We start from the raw sequence: 17753 nt of genomic DNA on the forward strand, positions 1-17753 counted from the left end.
ACCTTCCGACGTGAAAATACGCGAAAACGGGCCCAGGGGTTAAGAACTATGAAAAAAAGTTGTGTGCCAGACGGTTTTGCGAATGGAGCTCGTTTGGTGCCCTAAACGGCCCTCGGGGCCTCGCTGGGGTGTCGTGGGGCCTTGTTAGGGTGTCGCTAGGCCCTGCTAAGGTGTCGCGAGGCTACCCCAAGGCTTAATTTTTTATGCGCGAACCTTCAAGCACGAAAATGCGTGAAAACAGACCGAGGGGTTAAGAACTATGAAAAAAAGTCGTGTGCTAGACGGTTTTGGGAACGGAGGTCGTTTGGTGCCCCAAACGGCCCCTGGGGCCCACTTTTTGTGCCAGGACCTAAGGGTTAAGAACTATGAAAAAAAGCCATATGCCAGACGGTTTTTGGAACGGAGCTTGTTTGAACAAGCAATGGAATATGTTGACAGGGATAAATAGATTAAAGCCATGAATCAAGAAATGAAGTATGTACTTAAATTCTATTTGGGAGCTTGTAGATCAACCTGGTGGGGCAAAACCTATAGGTTGTAAATGGATCTACAAGAGAAAAAGAGGTGTAGATGGAAAGGTACAGACCTTTAAAGTTAGACTTGTGGCAAAGGATTATACCCAGGTTGAGGAAGTGGACTATGAAGAAACTTTCTCACTTGTTGTCATCTTAAAGTCTATCAGAATTCTCTTGTCCATAGCCACATATTATAACTATGAAATATGGAAAATGGACAAGACTGCTCTTTTGAACGGTAATCTTGAAGGGACCATCTATATGAATCAATTAGAATGATTCATTGAACAAGATTAAAAGAAAAAGGTTTGCAAGCTTAAGCGGTCCATTTATGGACTGAAACAAGCATCTCGATCTTGAAATATAAGATTTAATGTTGCAATAAAATGTTATGGCTTTGATTAGAATGTTGATGAGCCTCGTGTTTACAAGAAAATCATCAATAGCTCAGTAGCTTTCCTCGTGCTGTATGTGGATGATATCTTGCTCATTGGAAATGATATAGGTTTTCTGACTGATGTAAAGAAATGGTTGTTCGCCAAATTCCAAATGAAAGATTTAGGAGAGGCACAGTTTTTTATAGGGATCCAGATAAACGGGGATCGTAAGAACAAAAGGTTGGCCTTGTCTCAAACATCGTATATTGACAATATGCTTGTCAGATATTCGATGCACAATTCCAAGAAGGGTTTATTATCTTTCAGGCATAGAATTGTATTGACTAATGAACAGTGTCCTAAGACTCCTCAAGAGGTTGAGGAAATGAGACGAATTCCCTATACATCGACTGTTGGTAGTCTTATATATGCAATGTTATGTACCAGACCTAACATTTGCTAAGTAGTAGGGATTGTCAGTAGATATCAATTCAATCTAGGATTAGATCACTGGACAATGGTCAAAACAATCCTTAAGTACCTTCGAAGAACGAGGGACTATATGCTTGTGTATGGAGATAAGAATTTGATCCTTACAGGATACACGGACTCTGACTTTCAGACTGATCGGGATTCTCGAAAATCCACATCAAGGTCAATGTTTACTCTGAATGGATGAGCTATAGTGTGGTGAAGCATCAAGTAAGGATGCATCACAGACACCACTATGGAAGGCGAATACGTAGCTGCTTGTGAAGCTACTAAAGAGGTTGTTTGGCTTAAGAAGTTCCTTATTGATTTGGAAGTTGTTCCAAATATGCCTTTGCCCACCACACTTTATCGTGATAATAGTGGTGCTGTGGCAAAGTCTAAGGAATCTAGGAGTCATCGTCGGGCAAACACATTGAGCAAAAATATCACTTAATTCGGGAGATTGTGCATCGAGGTGACGTGATTGTCATGAAGATTACTTCAGAGCATAACGTTATTGATCTATTTATGAAAGCTCTCACGCTAAAGTGTTCGAGGGTCATCTAGAAAGTCTGGGTCTACGGGATATGTGACATATTGTTTAGGGCAAGTGGGAGAGGTATAGCGTGTGCCCTATTTTATTTATATTTTGTACTTTATTTGTAATGTACATTAGGCTCCCTAAGCTTTAAGACAAATGGGAGATTGTTGGGATTGGTGACCTAAATCTCTTGTATTCTCATAGTTTGTAAACATTGTATAAATAAATTGTTATTAATAAAATAACTGTTATTTTATGAGCATACACTCAATCCAATAAACTAAGATCCTAAGTTACTTTATATAATTTAAACAAGTATGTAGAGACATACAGGTGGATCTTGTTTAAATAATGACCTTATCGGTCTGTAATAGATGGATAAGGTTGGGTACCTTATCTTAGTGACACTACGGATACAATCCACTTTATAGATGTTACAAGTGTTGTCAAGTGCTACAAATGATCTGATCCTGATCATTCATGTGTAGACATGTGAGCGGGGGTATCCTATACAAAGGGTTTATATAAGATCAGACCACGAAATGGTAAGTCTCATTATATAACATCGTTAATAATAGAGACTTACACTTCACCAGGATGACCATAGGTGACATGACTTGAATCCTGAGTGAGTTGTGAACTCCTACTCATGAAGGTGGTCATTTGATTTGTATGAGTGTGAGTGGTCAGATTGCCAACTCAATAAGCCTACCATTTTAGGGAATTCGTCTGATTGGGGAGCAGGGAACACAAATACACAAGACGGAATTCACTACTTCCATGATGTCAGGGTAAGTAGATAAATTGCTCCCCCAAGGGCTGATTCCGGGACTTGAACAATGTAGCCACACCCTCTCTTGGCCCGAGAGGGAATTGGTCATAATTAGACTATGACTTATTTTTTATTAGAGGAATCAGTGGTACTTAAAGAGTTAAATGTAACTATAGGGACAAAATGGTAATTTGGCCCAACTATACTTATGAGCAATTTGTGAAGGGTCATCACACTATTGATTGGTTATATCCAATGGACACAAAAATATATCTGTAGTGCGAAGAGTGCAGCTGTCAGTCTTTAGTGGAGTGACTGAAAGTTAATGGATGTTGGGTAATTTAATTAAAAAGTTTAATTAATTATCTAAGTACCATTGGAGCTTCAATCTACAGGTCCATAAGGTCCCCTCTATATCTCAACAGTGATTTAATTTGAGATGTAATTTTGGATTAATTTGAATTGTTCACATTAATTGAGGAAAATTAATTATATATGATATAATTATTTAAATTAATTATATGTGATATAATTAATATAATGTAGTAGATACATTATAATATAAAGCATTTTGAGAGGAATTTGAATATGATTTAAATACTAATTATATGAATGAGATTGATGTAATTAGATTTAATATAAATATGATTTATATTAAATACTATAAATAGTTGAGAGTAATTAAATATTTAAATATGATTCGAATATTAATTATATGGATGAGATTCATACAATTGAATTTAGTATAAATATGATTTACATTAAATGTCATGCACTGTCGAGAGGAAATCTATAGGTTATATTATATTTGATACAATATAAAACTATAGATTATGTGTTATATTTTATATAACATACAGTATATATATAATAAGGTAGTTTATATATATATAATTAAATTTTATTTAATTTGTATTTAATTAAAGGGAGAGAGTTACAACTCCTTCCCCTAATTCTCTCAGCAAAATACGTACAGTGTGGGGAGTTGGAAAAGTTGTCGGCTTCTTCCATTTTTTGTAGATCTCTCATTCACCCTACAGGTTTTACATAAAGAAGATTTCTCTGTGGAAAAATTATTCTCCTCCCTCACATCATTTCTTTTCTCTCTTCCAAGAATTCAAGCAAAGCCCACAACTCTTACTTGAATTCTTAATTTTAAAGAGAATACAGAGGGTTTTAAAGTGGTGGTGTCTAATTGGGATTTCATATTGGAGATCGTTCGTGATTCGGATCTAGAGGGATTACGTGAGGAAAATTGGTTTTAAAGGTAAGTGTCAATTTCTTCCTTAATTCCTATGTAAAAGCATGCTGTAATTTTATGTTTCTTAATGCATAATCTCTGTTCTGATCTGTAATTTATGAATTCTGTATAAAAATAAAAATTAGGAACGATCCTCGCTTTCGCACAGGACCTTCATCAGTTTTTCTTCATAAGTTTGGAGGATTTGCAATGCCATCTTCATGCTTAAGTCGGGAAGTCAAGCTTAATGTGGAACACGAAAAGTCAAGTCCGATGCGAAGAATGGAAAATCAAGTATGATACAATTAGCGCAATGACAAGTTTGATGTGACTTCGCTTCATCAAGTATGGTCTCACTTGGTTCTGCCTTATACGTGAGATCAACCCTGATTTGCCCGACTCCAAGTCATATGCAAGATCGGTCCGCCTTGCTCCGTCTTACATGCAAGGTTAAATCTGGTCTGTCTGGCTCCACCTCGTATGCGAGATCAACTCTAGTCTACTTGGTTTCGCCTCATATATGAAATTAAGTTTGGTCTCCCCTAGCTTCGCCTCATATGCGAGATCAAGTCCAATCTGCAAGTTGTTGCCTCATCCATGAGATTAAGTCTTGTCTGCCTGACTCTGCCTCAACTGCACAATCAAGTTCGGTTTACCTTGCTTCGCTTCATCTACGTGATCAAGTCTAATCTACCTGGCCCTACGTTTGATTTGCAAGCTTTGTTTTATATTCAAGATCAGGTCCAGTTTGCTTTGCTTCATCACATCTGCAAGATCAAAGTCGACAGAACATTGAGATCAAAACGAGTAGAATACTGAGCTTAAAGACGATGGAATGCTCAAGTCAAAGACTTAACCCAAAACCGATAGAACCTTCAGGTCGCACACTAAGATCAAAGCCAATGGAATGCTAAGATCAAAGCCGATAAAGCACTGAGCTTGAAACCGACGAAACGCTCAAGTCAATGACTCAAGCCAAATCCAACAAAATCCTCAGGTCGCGCACAAAGATTGAAGCCAATCGAACGTTAAGATCAAAGCTGGTAGAGCATTGAGCTTGAAACTGACAGAACACTAAAGTCAAGAACTTATGCCAAAACTGACGGAATCTTCAGATCACGTAATAAGACCAAAGCCAACGAAACGATGAGATCAAAGTCAGTAGAGCAATGAGCTTCAAACTAATGGAACGCTCAAGTTAAGGACTTAAACCAAATTCGCCTAAATCCTCAAGTCGCGCACTAGGCCACATATCGACCTTTTGGAATTAAAACGCGTGTATTTCCATCTTTTTTTAAAAAAAAAATATCTTGAATTCGATTTGTCTAAATGTATATTTGGGGATGAATAGTCGCTATGTTTTTCATCATAAAATATTTATGCTTTTATACTATTTTTGTTAAATTATGATGGTTGAAATAATATTTTGCTGTAGTGAACAGATTTTATCTCCTTATTAAGAACTGAAAGATGACAAGAAACGACTAAAGCTGAGAAGGAAGTTTTAGACCAAGATGCCCATATGTTTGTGAATGCAGGTTCTAATCATGTAGATAGTCGAGATATTACAAACATATTGACCTAAAGAAGCATCGATATGTTGGGGTTGGTGCCCTAAATCTCATAGGATCATGTAGTTTGTAATTGTATTGTACAAATATTTTATTTATTTAATAAAATATGAGATGTTTTATTTGACATTTAGTAGCATTAAACCAAAAACCAATAAACTAACATCCAAGGTTATCTTCTATAGCTTAAACATGTATGTAGAGACATACATGCAAACCATGTTTAAGTGATAACCTAAATGGTCTGTAGTAGATGGATAAGACTGAATACCTTATCCTGATGACACTACGAGTATGACCCACTTTGTAGATATTACAATTGTTGTAAAGTGCTACAAATGATCTGATCCTGATCATTCATGTGGAGACATGTGAGTGGGAATATTCTATACAGAGGAGTTTGTATAAGACCGGACCATAAATTGACTAGTCTCATTATATAATGTCGTTCATAATAGAGACTTACACTTCACCAGGATGACCACAGGTGACCTGACCTGAATCCTGAGTAAGTTGCGAACTTCTGCCTATGAAGGTGGTTCTTTGGTTTGTATAGGTGAAAGTGGCCAATCGTCGACTCAACAAGCATACCATTTTAGGGATTCGTCTGACTAGGGAACTGAGAAAACAACTACACAAGATGGAATTCACTCCTTGCCCAAGGTAGGGGAAAGTAGATAAATTGCTTTCTTAAAGACGGATTTTGAGGCTTGAATAATGTGGTGCCACACCCTCTCCTAGCCTGAGAGGAGTCTAGTCATAGTTGTGTTGCCGTTTGTGCCTTAAACTCTCGTGTCCAGTAGTTTGTAAATAACTTTGTACGAATACTTGTGATGTATAATATAAATGATATTTACTTCACTACTTGACTTTGCACATTTAGATGTTTTTTATTTTACCACAAACCAATAAACTTAATATCCCTGGTTATCTGTATGTAACTTAAGCATGTATGTGGTGACATACAAGTGGATCATGTCTTGAGTGATAACCAAAATGGTCTGTAGTATATGGATATAGGAGGGAAACCTTATCCTGGTAACGCTATGGATGCGACCCGCTTTATGGAATGGTCACAAGTATTGTGACTTGTCACAGATGATCTGATCCTGATCATTCATGTAGGGGACATGCGAGCAGGGGCATCCAATACAAAGAGTTTTTATAAGACCGGACCACGAAGCATTAACGTCTCGTTATATAATACCATTCATGACTGAGATTTCACTTCACTAGAATGACCATAGGTAACATGACCTCAATCTTGAGTGAGTTGGGAACTCCTGCTGTTGAGGGCGATCCTTTGATTTGCATGGGTGCGAGTGGCCAGAATGCCGACTCAAACCTACAATTTTGGAGATTCGTCTGATTTGAGAGCTAGGAACTCAGCTTCATAAGATGAAGTTCACTTCTTCCCCAAAGTAGGGGTAAGTAGATAGATTGCTCTCTTAAGGGTTGATCCCGGGGCTTGAACGATGTGGCGTCACACACCTTCTCATGGTCCGAAAGGTGTTCAACATAGTAGGACTATGTTGTATTGTTCATTAGAGGGATCAGTGGTACTTAAGGAGGAAGATGTAATTACAGGGGCAAAACGGTAAATTGGCCTACTGTAATTACGAGCATCTGTGAAGGGTCATCGTACTGATGATTGGTTATATCCAATGGACATAGAAATATATCTATGGCAAGAAGAGTTCAACTGTCGGTCTTTAATGGAATGCCTAACAGTTAACGGATGGTGGATATCGTGACTAAAGAGTTTAGTCAGCTGTTCACGCACCGTTGGAGCTTCGAGCCATAGGTCCATAAGGTCCCCTTGGTAGCTTGGATACAAGTTGAGAATAAGTTTTTGGGTCAGTTTGAAATATTCAAATTGACAAGAGGGAGTTTGATTATATATGATATAATTGAACGAGTTAATTAAATATGATATAATTAACTTTATGTATGAGATTCATTAATTTAGAGGAAATTGGATATAAATATGATTTATATCTAGTAGAGGAAAATATTATAATTAATATATGATATTAATTTATATGTTATGAATATGATAAGATCACATTCATTGGACGGTCATAAAGGAAATAGGAAGGCGCCTCTTCTGTTCCAAATGACAGATGAGTGCATTATAAATAGCAGACGATGTGTTGATCTCGGCGTGCGCGAACATTGTGAAAAGATAGTGTCATCGTTTAGAAAATCGGTGCCTATACGACACGATCGCTTACATATACGATATTGCTAAGCGATCGTATACCAATTACATTATCGCACATTATTATCTAAACGATCGTTTACCTTTTTCCTAAGCGATCGTTTAGCTCCCGGTATTTACTAAACGATCGTATAGACGATCGCTCACCCTTTTCCTACATGATCGTTTAGACGATCGTTTACCTTTTTCTACACGATCGTTTAGACGATCACTTACTTTTCCTACACGATCGTATACTTCACCTAAACGATCAAGCATCTTGTCTATGCAATAGACGACCGCATCTTTCACTTGCTTGATCGTTGTGTACGGTCTCTCTTCCTCATTCCCTCTACCAAATCCGAACAAAGCCCACACTTTGGATTCTCATTCCAAGAATATTGAGGGCTCTGAATGGTGTTGTCTTCTCTGTTTCCTTCTGTCTGAGTGGTGATTGTTTGAGGTAGACGGTTGGGTTTCAGACTCGCTATGAAGGAGAAATCCTCACCTGGTATGATTTCTTGATCTCTTAGCATGATGAATGCATATTAGTATGTTTTGAATGTATATATGGTAATTGATGCGTGGAAAATGGAGTAAATAATTATGCGTCCATTGTTCGTTCTCCATGCGTTGTTAGTCATGCGTTAGACTAAAGGATATACAATATGCATCTAATGACCATGCGTTCCTGCCACAAGTTTTCTTGCTCTCTCGCCAAGTATAACGAGATCACAAGTTTCTCGGGGTGATCCGAGTTGTAGCTAAATGTTATGAGTTAATGTGTTTATGGCGAAGAATAAAAGAATATTGAAGTTAATGGCTATGTGCTACTCCTACTCCTAACTAACAGAGTAAGCAATGGAAGTATGACTATGAGAGATAGAGACACGGAAACGGTTAACACGTAATAAGATGCATGGAAAAATAGATAAAATGGCGGGGATGACTTTACCGTATTATTAAGCTTAATCACAAGGGTAACCCCAGCCAACACAAGCTATGCGATTATGCTACACACACTTGACAAAGACGCATACGATGTATATGCGATAGTGTCAAGAGGCCTTATGTCTAAGTCTCTATTCTTGCTCACGTGCTCCTACACATAAACAAGATGACCGCATACCACCATATCCTATCTAAAGGGTGCATATGCTGTGTAATAGCAAACATAGCTTATCTCTAAGTCTCTATTCTTGCCTATGCGATCCAATCTGACTCTCTCAAGCCTAGATTTGGTCTTTAGACTACTTTCTCAAGTGTGTCTAAATGAAGAATGATGCGCTCATAAGACAAGGTAATCACATAAACATGGTTGACATAAGATTATTCCTATCTCTAGGAATACTGCTTATTTTGCTTAATGCGTTCCACCACTTACCCTCCCGGGTAGTTAGCTACTGCTGATCAGCTCATAGACAAGCGTGGGTATGACATCTCACTAAGCAAATAGAATTTTCTCACAACACTCACGTAATGCACACCTCTCGGTGGATTGCTACTTGCTTCATATGTCTATGCCGCATGATTAAGTATGTGATACTTTAGCAATTTTACTTAGTCTTTGCAGTGAAAGTAAAGGATGATAAGAAAATGAAGATGAAATCAAAGGAAATAGAGAAATGCATTGATCACAAAATGTATTAATCTCTTAAGCCACAATGTAATACAATACAGAGATAGAAGAGATATGGAGGGTCAGATGGGCAATGTCTTGCGTCCATTAGATGTGTGTCAAGGCTGCCGGTGGTGCCATGGATGGGCGGTGGAGTATTCTCTCTCAAGATCTATCTCCGATGGAGCTCGGGACATCACTCAGAATGATAGAAAGAATGAAGAACTCTCAAGACTATCTTCTCACGCTTTCGTCTGGATCATAAGGATCTGTCCGAAGGCAGAAGCTCGAATATCTGAAGTTGTACTCTAAGGCTTTTATTTATAGAGTTTGATCGCCGACAGCATTAATAGTCCTTCTCTGAAGTTTTGCTGCTAACGGCGTGGTAGGTGAAATGTCAACATCACCTTTTGATACTCCTAAGGTATGCGTTCATGCTTGGTTTCCGAAGTATCATCGCATTCCACCACCCTTGCGGTCATCCTTCTATTATGGTTATACTCTATAGCCACAACCTCTATGCGATGGGTGCATGCGGTTAATGGCTGTAACATCCATGCGTCGAGCGTATGCGACGCCTCTGCAATGGCGAGATTCATCACATGCGATCGATTCCTGCGTTAGCTACAAAAATAGACAATTGGACGCAAAGTAATGCATAATGGTGGGTTAGCCGAGATTCTTAATGTCGATTGATGCAAGCTCGTTTTATCATGAATTCTTAGTACAATCATGCATATTCTACTTAACAGCCCTCATAATTCTAAATAAAAGGCCTATAATGACGTACATTTATGTCTGTCATCAGTAATTATGTCACAATGAATTGGAAAGATCCGCTTCCGCTCATAGGTACTCTTGAATAAGAGTTTCTTCAATTGGTACCAGAGCACTCAGTTTTTAGATATTTCAATTCATTGTTTCAAAAGAATTGTAAATACGTTCCATCGGGTGCATTTCTACACTATTTAATCATTAAATTGCTATGGATGTACGGGTTTATGGATGTTTTCGTGGATCTTAGCCTCGATTTGATTTAATGCTTTTAAAATTGCGAGTGTTTGTAAAGGCTCCTGCATTTTTTGGGCATTAATAATTGTCATCGAGTTTGTATTCAAAGTCTATTTGAGTTTTAAGTCGTTTGTGAAGAAGATCGGAGCAAGCGTTGTGGTTCTTCGAAGAAGGAGACGATCAAGGGTTGATCGCATCGTGCAGACCATGAAGTACATGATCTCTATTGATCGCATCGGTTAGACAATGGGGTAAGCGATCAACGGTTGATCGTATCGTGCAGACGATCGGTTATGCGATCATTGAGTATCGGGTCATGTAGATGATGGGATGCTCGCTATCGCTTAACGCGCACGCGCATTAGACGATCGTTTTGGTCAGTAAGCTTCATCGCTTAGTAACTGACTAAACGATCACTTAGTAACGCAAGGTAAATCGTTTATCTGTCGCCGCGTTAAGTGATCGCATAGACGATCGTTTTGGTCAACAAGCTTTATCGCTTAGTAACTGACTAAACGATCGCTTAGTAATGCAAGGTAAATTGTTTACCTATCGCCGCGTCAAGCGATCGCATAGACGATCAGGCTTCATAGCCTCGTTCTCGTCTATGCGATCATTTAGTTTTCTTCTATAGTCTTGTGTGCGTTGGACGATCGTCTACCTACGGCGTTTACTACACGATGGAGTCTTCTTGGCGGTTCAAGACCTGGTTCGCCTGTGAACCGGTTTGCTCGATGAAAAATGTAATAGATACGGTTATTTCATTCCAGGTTTTGTAAAGGCTCATCCCAGTTCATTAATCCTTTATTTATTACATGCGATGTATGTTTTTAATATGCCATATGGTATGCACATATAGATAAATCCCACCTTAGGTCATACATCATCTTTTAGAAGCATGTTTTATTTTACATAAATGCATGCTCATGCATCATATAATATAAGGGTTATATTTATGTATGCTTTATTTTTTTTTTAACGTTATATTTATAAGCGTTATAAATACTTCATTATGTGGGATGAGTGTTTTAGTTGTTTATTTTATAAATGGTTATAAAATGAAATTAAAACTAAAATAATTAGTAAAAGATTAATATGTAGCAAGTCTATCTATAGTAGACCTTTTGTTGAAGATGGGTTCTGTCTAGGCTGGGGTATTTAAGATGACGGCAACGGAACGCCCCTACCTAAGAACCTACCTGGAAAGGTAATTTAGATAGATTTGATGCATGCATGCAAACTAAGGTCAGTCCATTAAAGAGTTTAATATGACTACTTGGATTTGTTTTTTTTTTTTTAATTTCAAAGACAAAAGTTGTTTTTTAGCAAATTTATAAATGACTTAGATCATAATTAGTCGCTGGATTGTCTAGATTAATAAACCCCTAGGTAGAACATTCAGTGGGAAGTTTTTGGGGCATTTGGTGCTTCATTTTCACCTCTCGCATTTCTCCCTCATAGTTCACACCGTGAGATCTACCCTCAGCCTCGAGGCACCTTTGGCATGTCCCCCTAACAGATGGTGTTTGGGTAGGACAATATCAAGGTGGATGGAGAGAGTGTTCATAGTAAGTGGGAGCGGGAAGTGCGACAGCATATCCCTCGGTCTCCCTCGTTGGATTGAATAAAGTTTTTGTGCATCGCCTCGTGGCACCCTGGGTGTGTCCCCCTATAGGATGGTTGTTTTGCGCGTTTCTTTATTTGATCTCCTATAAGAGGATAAGGTTACTTAGTCTCTCGTCCTAATCTGTCTTTTCCCAACGGTGAGCGCATTAGGGCGGGACTCTGGGGCCGAAAACGAGGGGTTACACTTACGGAGGATTGCTAAGGGTTAACTATTCTGGACTGAGCAAATGGTGGCTATTAGGTTTAGTTCCAAGAGTTGGTTCTGCCTAATGCTTGAAAATGTCTCATCCCAGTGAAGGGACATCCGTTCACCCTACTAGTGACGTTTGTCCTACCTCGTTGGGGCATCATTGCAAAATATAAGTCTTTTTACTTAGGGTACTTGGAATCTGTTTTGCTAAAAATTAATCGATTAATTAAAATGTGGTTTTTGAAAAGTCTTATAAAAGGTTATTCATTTTTTTTTCAGCAACGGTTTTTAATGGCATCAGCCACTATCAATTTGCTTAGCGCCAAAAAATTGAATGGCCAAAACTATTCAAGTTGGAAACATATGCTCACAACGATACTTATCATTAAGGATCTGAAGTTTATCCTTACGGAGGAATGTCCTCCTATTCCACCTCAGGACGCTACTTGAAATGTTCGGGTAGCATATGAGCGTTGGACACGGGCAAACGAGAAGGCCGAGCCTATATTCTGGCCAGTCTTAGCGACGTGTTGGCCAAGAAACACGAGTCCATGGTCTCAGCTCGTGAGATCATGGAGTTCCTGTGGGGAATGTTTGAACAGTCGTCTGGACAGCTCAAGCATGAGGCTCTGAAACATATCTTCAGCTCAAAAATAGAGGAAGGCAGCTCTGTTCGTGAACACGTGTTGAATATGATGGTCCACTTTAATGTGGCGGAGATGAATGGGTCTAAAATCGATGAGGGAAGTTAGGTTAGCATTATCTTACATTCATTGCCAGAGGGCTTCCTCCATTTTGTTAGCAATACGATTCTCAACAAAGTGGAATACTCCCTTACCACTATCCTCAACGAGTTGCAGACTTACCAATCCTTGCTGAAAAGTAAGGAGAAAAGGGGAGGTGAGGCAAATGTTGTCTCGTCCTCTAAAAAGTTCTATCGAGGTTCGACCTCGGGAACAAAGTCTACACCTTCAAATTCTAACTCTGAAAAGGAGAAGAAGAAGAAGGGTGGTAAAGGGAAAGGGAATGCGCCTTCTAATCCGCCACTTGTCCCCCAGAAGAAGCGTCCACCACCGATTGAAAAAGGAAAATGTTTCCACTATATCCAGGACGGACACTGGAAGAGGAATTGTCATCGTTATCTTAAGGAAAAGAAGGCTGCCAAGGCTAAGGCCAAGGCAGACAAAGGTAAATATGATTTGCTTGTATTAGAAACTTGTTTAATGGATAATGATGATTATGCTTAGATATTAGATTCGGGCACCACTAATCATGTATGTTCTTCTTTTCAGAGGATTAGATCCTGGCAACAGTTAGAGGCTGGTGAAATGACGAGGGCGGTTCTTTGATTTGTATGGGTACGAGTGGCCAGATTGGCGACTCAAATCTACCACTTTAGGGATTCGTCTGACTGGGGAGTTGGGAACTCAGCTACACAAGATGGAATTCACTCTTTGCCTAAAGCAGGGGTAAGTAGATAGATTGCTCCCTTAAGGGCTGATTTTGGGGCTTGAACGATATGGCGCCATATACCTTCTCATGGCCCGAGAGGTCTCTCATAGTAGGACTATGATATATTGTTCATTAGAGGGATCAGTGGTACTTAAGGAGTTAGATGTAACTACAGAGACAAAACAGTAAATTGGTCCAACTGTAATTATGAGCATCTGTGAATGGTTATCGTACTGTTGATTGGTTATATTCGATGGACACAGAAATATATCTGTAGTAAGAAAAGTGCAGCTGTCGGTCTTTAGTGGAGTGCCAGACAGTTAACGGATAGTGGATCTCGTGATTAAAGAGTTTAATCAGCTATTCACGTACCGTTGGAGCTTCAAGCTATAGGTTCATAAGGTCCCCTTGGTAGCTCAATGGATTCAAGTTGAGAATAAGTTTTTGGGTCAGTTTGAAGTGTTCAAATTGACAAGAGAGAGTTTGATTATATATGATTAAAGTGGACCATCATGTCCAGGACATGCTCCTATTGGTCTCGTCTTTCATGCGTGAGTTATAAACATATTTCATAGCCTCATGTCGTACCAAAGATGATGGTTGCCTGAACATCTCTTACAATGATGCCACGATCTCACGGGCAGTGGGCCTGGCTTCATGTTTCTTATTGAGCACATCGAATATGCTCGCCAAGATGTAGGCTCTCGCCTTCTCATTAGCCCAAATCAATCTATCATAGGTTTTCCAAACATTTCGGTTAGCGTTTGAACTGGAAAGAGGAGGACGTTCCTCCGTTAAAACAAACCTCAAGTCGTCAACCACTAGTATTGTGTTTTTGTTTGATTTACAATTAGAGTACCCTTCTTCATTGAATTTATCAGAAGCAAGAAGTTGTATAATCGAGTTTGACATTGCTGAAAGATAAACAAATTCTATTAAACTTTTGCATATAAATCTAATTTTAGCAAAAGTAATAAAGTCCCATATTTCTTTATTTATTTGCAACAGTATTTTAGTGAGTTAGAATAGATTCTACCAAGGGGCAATCAAATATTCTTTCATTCAACCAAGACAATCTTGACCAAATACTATATCCAGAATAACTTTTATTCCTATAGTTGTTTGGTTACCATTTTCGGTCAAGAACTTTATTAACATTTAGTAACCCTTGCAAGTGTGACCTGCCATTTTCATATTTTATAGAACGGTATGAACATGCTCCCAAATTGAAGGACAATGTTCAAGACGGAACTATAAAACCCTATTCATTTCTGAAGCCTAGGTTGTTCCAAATCCTACGTTACAACCCTCCGAGGTGATCGTTGTGGTTAGTGACTAGCTTGTGATTTTGTTGCACTGGGTTTTTATGCCCTAGTTTATTATTTTGTGCTTGTTTACTTGTACTCCCCACTTCGCTTTAGGACAAGTGGGAGATTGTTGAGGTTTGTACCCTAAAGTCTTGTGTCCAGTAGTTTGTAAACGACTCTATACGAACACTTGTGATGAATAATATAAATGATATTTACTTCACTACTTGACTTTGCACATTTAAATGTTTTTTATTTTACCATAAATCAATAAACTTAATATCCCTGGTTATCTGTATGTAACTTAAGCATGTATATGGTGGCACACAAGTGGATCATGTCTTGAGTGATAACCAAAATGGTCTGTAATATATGGATATAAGAGGGAAACCTTATCCTGGTAACGCTATGGATACGACCCACTTTGTGGAATGGTCACAAGTGTCATGACTTGTCACAGATGATCTGATCTTGATCATTCGTGTAGGGGACATAATTAAATATCAATTAACTTTATGTATGAGATACATAAGATAAATTAATTTGGAGAAAATTGGATATAAATAAGATTTATATCTAGTAGAGGAAAATATTATAATTAATATATGATATTAATTTATATATTATGAATATGATAAGATCACATTCATTGAACGATTATAAAGGAAATGGGAAGACGCCTCTTCTGTTACTAAACAAAAATTCTTGAGGCCGAATTCTAAAATATGTCCTTCTAAATTAAAGGCTAAGATATTTTGTTTGGTAGTTGTGCATTGCCTTCTAATTAGGTGTGATATGAGTTGGTTGGACACCCTTTTCATTTTCATATCTAAGAAGTGCCCAAAAGGACATTCTCTAAATAGTTGGAGTGATAGCTCATCTAATTTTCCTATGTTAGACAGGACTTCTAAACTTATGAAGGAGCTGACTTTTAATGGGTTTGTCCATTCACTTTCTGGAACAATTAATACATTTTCCTGTATATATAACAATAACCTAAATGTAAGAAAAAGCAACCACAAATCTATATAAATTTATAAAATATCATTAGATTGTGGACCTTGATCTTCTTGTGTTTTTTTTCCAAGTGTTGATCCTTCTAATGATTTTCTATTTCATTTCTCCATTTATCCTAAAAAAAAACGTGTGGAACCATTACATTCATATCATTGATAGTACCCTATTAGAGATATCACTTAAAGATGCTATCAATTACATTCTCATAATGTTATACTCTATTGATACTATCAGTGATAGACACTATTAGTGATAGCAATAAAAGAGTATCACTGATAGCAATAATAGTGATAGATAGTTTTCCTATAAATAAATAATCATCAAATCACAGTACAGAAAACTAAATTAGCATCAGTGATAGTTCGTTGATAGAAAAATCCATCAACAAACTATCAATGAACTGTTAACATATTCCCTGAAACATCAGTGATAACTTCTATCACTAATAAATAACTAAATTAGCATAATATTCACTGAAACATCAGCAAATCACAATCAAACACAGTACAATGAACTTCACATAATTAGCAATCAAACATAGCCAATAATAAACTATCAATATATTCACCGAAAAATTAGCAAATCCCAATTAGCATATTAACAAATATCAAGAAATAAACTTCACATTCTATCAACAAACTATCAACGAATTATCAACATATTCCTTGAAGCATCAGTGATAACTTCTATCACTAATAAATAACTAAATTAGCATAATATTCACTGAAACATCAACAAATCACAACGAAACACAGTACAATAATCTTCACATAATTAGCAATCAAACACAGTCAACAATAAACTATCAACATATTCCTAAAAAAATCAACAAATCACAATCAGCATATCAACAACTATCAACAAATAATCTTCACATAATCAACATTTTGATGACTATTAGTCTTTGATGACTACGCTGTGCTGACTATACCGTGATGACTACACTGTGACCAAAATGCATAATAAAACACTGAATGAAACACCTAAAAAAGATGGAGAATGCATGTAGCCCTAATTTGAAATAACTATTTATCTTCTTATATAAACTGTCAATGGAAGAAGAACGAAGCCCTACATTGTCGAATTTTCGCTATCAGTGATGAAGAGATGAAGAAAGGAAAAAGAAGAAACGAAGAAGAACAACATACCTTTTGAAGTTTGGAGCGAAATTGATGGGGAATAAGACGGCACTGTCGGAGCGGAAGAAGACAACACTGTCGAAATTGAACGGTTGAAATCGGAAGAAGACGACATTGTCGGAGCTCGAAATAAGGGTTGGAAGCATTTCCAGAAAGAAGTGTTTTCCGCATTTTTTTCACAGAAGAAGAAGGGTTAAAATAAGGTGGGCCAAACGGTTTTATATGGGCCATGTCCATTCTAGTCTTTTCCTTTTTTTGGGCCTAAATCTTTAATATAAACAATCTATATTTGCAAATACTTTTATTTTCTTACATAAACTCTAATATTTATTATAAAATAACTATTCATGCAACTCCCCCTATATTAAATATCGTGGTTTAGAGAATTAATCTATAGGTTATATTGTATTGGATACAATATTAAATTATAGGTTATATGTTGTATTTGATATAACATATAATTTAATATATATTATATGACAAAGTAGTTATCATATAAATATATATTAAAGTTTTTATTAAAATTATTTTTATTTATTAATTTTAATTTTGAAAAATATTTTTTAGAAAGAGAGTTGTAACTCCCTCCACCTTTTTCTCACTAATGCTTTTTTGTCTTTACTACGTTAGTGGGAAGAGGGTTGAATAGTTTGATTCATCTTATTCTACATTAAGTTTTTACATAATAGTTATGTAAAATTTATTG

This window comes from Benincasa hispida, chromosome 7 (genome assembly GCF_027475165.1).
Source record: "Benincasa hispida cultivar pf3 chromosome 7, pf3_genome.v1.1, whole genome shotgun sequence".
Lineage (NCBI taxonomy): Eukaryota > Viridiplantae > Streptophyta > Magnoliopsida > Cucurbitales > Cucurbitaceae > Benincasa > Benincasa hispida.